This window comes from Anopheles bellator, unplaced genomic scaffold (genome assembly GCF_943735745.2).
Source record: "Anopheles bellator unplaced genomic scaffold, idAnoBellAS_SP24_06.2 scaffold00293_ctg1, whole genome shotgun sequence".
Lineage (NCBI taxonomy): Eukaryota > Metazoa > Arthropoda > Insecta > Diptera > Culicidae > Anopheles > Anopheles bellator.
Window position 1 is genome coordinate 3,207 of NW_026684428.1, and position 4,459 is coordinate 7,665.

Genomic DNA, 4,459 nt, shown 5'->3' on the forward strand with positions numbered 1-4,459 from the left:
AAACTGCTGACGATCGTTGGTCCGGTCATCGACGGCTGACCCAGTTCTGGACGGACGCCTCACGCCGCCGAAACTGCTGACATCGTCGGTTGATCCGTCAGCTGCTGTTGCCTGGTGGGCATGCTGGCGTTGTCGCACCGTTAACTCGCGGGAGCGTTGGCCCCCTGCTAGGGTCAACGTGCTCCGTGAAGGACACCTTCCGTCCTTCATTGGATCTCCACTCGAGCTCCCTGATGCGGAGCTCCAATTCTCGTCGTTCGAGATCGAGTTTGGCCTCCAATTCTCGTCGTTCGAGGTCGAGTTTGGCCTTCTCGAGCGCCAACCACTCCCCCCCTAGTGAAGCCTGGGCTTGGCCGGCATTTCTCACGCCGGCGGGCTGGTTCTTAGGGCTGGCCTGCACGGTCGACTCCATCTCGTCATTTTCGGTTGCTGTGTCCGTCGATGGTGTCGATGCAGTCGTTGATGGTTGTCGCACCTCCGTTGGTCCTCTTCCTTCGTCCATTGTGTCGCGGCTGCAGCGTGGCTCAATCCTAGCGTCACCTCTTGGTGGATGGATCGGCGGTACCTGCGATCTCGCGACAAACGAACACTTTCGCGGCAAGATAAAATTGTGGAAATGTTACAATCCGCCCTCGGCGGCAGATGTGTAACATGCGAGAATTAAAACGAAAATCGTAGGCTTGAGATATTGGCTATCACTGCGTCAATGCGTCAATGCGTCAATGCGTCAATGCGTCAATGCGGTAATGCGGCAATGCGGTAATGCGGCAATGCGGCAATGCGGCAATGCGGCAATGCGGCAATGCGCAATGCGGCAATGCGCCACAATTTTAGTGTTTTATTCTCATGTTCTTTCTTTTGCGCGCCCTTTTATACCCAGGCGTGCTGCGCGTCGTAACGCCCGTAACGATGCTCCTACATCCCTGTCATTTTTAACAGGTGGGTTATTCCTAAAAGTCTAACAAGTTGTTTAAATAAATCGGACTGGAATTGTCTGCCGAGGTCTGTTGTTATCTTTTCCGGGACGCCAAAACGTGATATCCAACCTTGAATGATTGCGCGCGCTACAGTATTTGCCGTTATATTAGGTATTGGCATGACCTCATGCCACCGCGTGAACTTGTCTATCATGGTTAAACAATATTGTTGTCCTTCCGATGGAGGTAAGGGGCCTATCAAGTCTACATGTACGTGAGCGAATCTATGATCTGGGACGGTTATGGGAATTGTTGGCGTCTTATTCAATTTGTGCACTTTTGCTTCTTGACACGGTATGCATTGCGTCACTACTTCTTTACAGTCTCGTCTTACGGCTGGCCAGACATATCTATCCGTGACCAGTTTCGTCGTCGCGTGTGTACCGGGGTGTGATGCTTGGTGAACCTTGGCGATTACGGCCGCACGGAACCTTACTGGAACGAATGGGCGCGCTGTATTTGGAGAGATGTCACAATATATGGGGTTTGCAGCTAGTGATGTCTGTAGCGCCATTAATTGTAGTGAGCTTTCCACCGGGTGGGAAAGTAATCGTTGAAGCTCTGGATCTACTTGCTGCTGGGCTGCGAGTTCCTCGAAGCCCAGTGAACAATTTCGCCCTTCTCACTTTAAAATCGACTACTGAACCACAGCCCATTCTCTTCCCATCCAATACTTCAAATAATTTCCCCCATATAGCGTTATATGGGAGAATCGCTCCGAGCAGCCGAAAGGTCCATGGAGCGAGCAGTGGATTGAATTCTCTCACCGAGCGGCCCCCTGTCTCTCACCTGTGTGTTCTCTCGCTTTTTTCGTTTTCTTTCTCCCATATTCCCCCTAACCAAAATGAAACAGTTCGTATTTGGGCGGTACATTTCGGTATATTTTCGCTCTCTTTTTTTGATTCGCCTTTTCACTCTTCCCTACCTATTCGTGCATTCGTGCGGCGATGCGTTTTCGAGGGTGGCGTCGCCAAAAAATATGTTTTGTTTCGGTCGCGTACATGGGCTCGAGCCGGGTTTATTTTCCATGCGTCATTTGGTCCGTAATCTTCAATGAAATAAAGGAAAGGAACAATGTTAGTGTTACATTTGTAGCATTGCAATCCTGTCACTTTAACTTACCTTTTCCACAAATGTGACGAGTCGTCTGAAACGAGCAAAGCGAAAAATTATGTGGTTGTCACTGAATACTGTCCAATAAACTTACCTGGACAGACTTTACACTTGGCACTTGATACTTTACACTTGGCACTTAGAAAAAACAGAGGCACAGGTTTCGTCCCGATTCGCCCAAGTCCACAACAAAGACAAGACTGTCGGACCCTCGGAACTTCGGGACTTTGCCCCGATCTCGCTGTCTCTGTTATTTCTATTCCTTTTTCTTTCTCTCCAACGTTCGTCTTCCACCAGCAAACTCACGGCGATTTCAAAACTCACGGGGATTTCTTCCGCTCTTTCCCCGGCAACCTACGAACGCGCCTCATGCTCACTTCGTGCGCTGCGAGATCGCCCTCCCCCGGCCTCGTCGCAGGCAGAGGGGCGTTCGATCTCACTCGTCTCAGCCTTCCTCCGCCGCGTAGCAGGCAGAGGGGCAGCTTCGGGCTCTCAAAATTGTTCACTGGGAGTCAATTTGCTCGCTTGGGTCGCCTATTGCATCAATCCGACTGAGCGCGTCCGCTATCACGTTTCGACTACCTGAAATGTGTCTTAAATCCGTTGTATATTCGCTAATAAAACTGAGACGTCGTTGTTGCGTTGGATTAGCCCGTTCCGGACGTTGTTGAAACGCGGTTGTTAAGGGTTTATGATCCGTGAACACGTGAAAAAGTCTACCCTCTAGTAGATCTTTAAAGTACCGAATGGACTCGTATATCGCGTACAGCTCTCTGTCGTACGTACTTGCTTTTGTTAAGTGTGGTGTTAGCTTTTTTGAGAAAAATGCTAATGGCTGAACTTTACCATTCGTAGATCGTTGCAACACGGCACCTATCGCGCTATTAGATGCGTCAACTTCTAAGGATAGTGTTGCATCGGGTTCGGGGTGCGCTAACGTGACAGCATTTTGGATATCATCCTTGCAATCGATGAATGCCTTGTCGGTTTCCTCTGACCATTCTAGTGGGGTGTTATCGTTTTTGTTGTTACCTTTTATCATGTTTTGTAAGGTATTTTGCGTGTGTGCTGGGTTGCGCATAAAACGTCTGTAGAAATTAATTATACCAAGGAATCGCTTCATTTCGTTCGCTACCTGTGGTTTTTTAAAGTCGGCTATTGCCTTCACTTTGCGGAGATCTGGTTTGATACCTTCTGATGTTATCAAATGGCCTAGAAAATATACTTGAGGCTGGCCGATTTGACATTTTTCGGGATTAATCGCTAGTCCGTTCTCTCTTAAACGTTGCAATATTGCTCGTAAATGCTCCTTGTGCTGGTCGTTGTTTTCTGACGCGATGCACAAATCGTCCACGTACGGGAATACAAATGGTAAATCTTTCAAAATTTCATGTAAATACCTTTGTAGTGTCTGTGCTGCGTTTCGTAAACCGAATGTCATGTATTTGAATTCAAATAATCCGAACTTGGTGATGGCTGTTTTTGAGATGGCTTCTGGAGCTACGGGTATTTGGTGGTACGCGCGCTGCAGGTCAATGGCACTGAATACCTTTTTCCATGAAGTATTGACGACATGTCCTGGATGTGTGGGACGGGGTACCGATCCGGTGCTGTTATGGCATTAAGACTTCGGTAGTCACCGCATGGGCGCCAGTCGCCGTTTTTCTTCTTCACTAAATGCAGAGGGCTCGCCCAACAACTTTTCGATGGTTGGTAAATTCCCTTTTCTATTGGACTGTTAAACTCATCCCTTGCCGCTGTCAGCTTTTCCACCGGCAAACGGCGCGGTCTACTGAAAACTGGTTGGCCATTCGTGACGATGTGATGCAAAACGTTAGTGGCTCTTTTCGGGGGGTTTATAACGTCTAGTTTTGTTACGTCTGCGTACTCTTTCATGATGTGGTGGTAGTGCGACCCATGTTCTACGTTGTAGTTGGGTAAGATGTCGATATTGTCTATCCGAGTGGCGACCTCATTTTCGACTATCTTCCCGCGTTTGACGTCCACTAAAATGTCCAAATATTTAAAAAAATCGGATCCAATAATTGGTGTACTTACCTCGGCAATGACAAAAGTCCATTCGTAGGATCTTTTTGTCCCGAGGTGTACCGCCTTTTTTTTCTCGCCGTATGTCTTTATTGGAGTTCCGTTCGCTGCATACAAGGTGCGCGTGCTTGGGATTGCGTTGTTGTGTCCGTAAACAGGTCCCAGTGAGCAAAATTGAGTGCCGGCCGCTCTTTCAGGTTCATTTTTCACGGTTTTTTGGCGGTCCATTGGCGGTTTCAAACAAATTTTGTATGGCAAAGTTCCAAAGGAACGCCAACGGAACGTTAACCGGCGCAAGGAGTCGACCGCCAAAGATGAACTCT

The 4,459-nt window shown here is 48.4% G+C and overlaps 1 long non-coding RNA gene across 1 annotated transcript; it reads right to left on the reverse strand.

The window, feature by feature from the left end:
- Positions 1-1,897: 1,897 nt before the first annotated feature.
- LOC131214226 (uncharacterized) lies at positions 1,898-2,211 on the reverse strand. The gene is made up of 3 exons (XR_009157018.1): positions 2,185-2,211; positions 2,100-2,124; positions 1,898-2,025 (listed from the first exon to the last, which is right to left on the reverse strand). It is a non-coding gene; the product is annotated as an uncharacterized LOC131214226 (long non-coding RNA).
- Between the last annotated feature and the right edge of the window lie 2,248 nt (positions 2,212-4,459).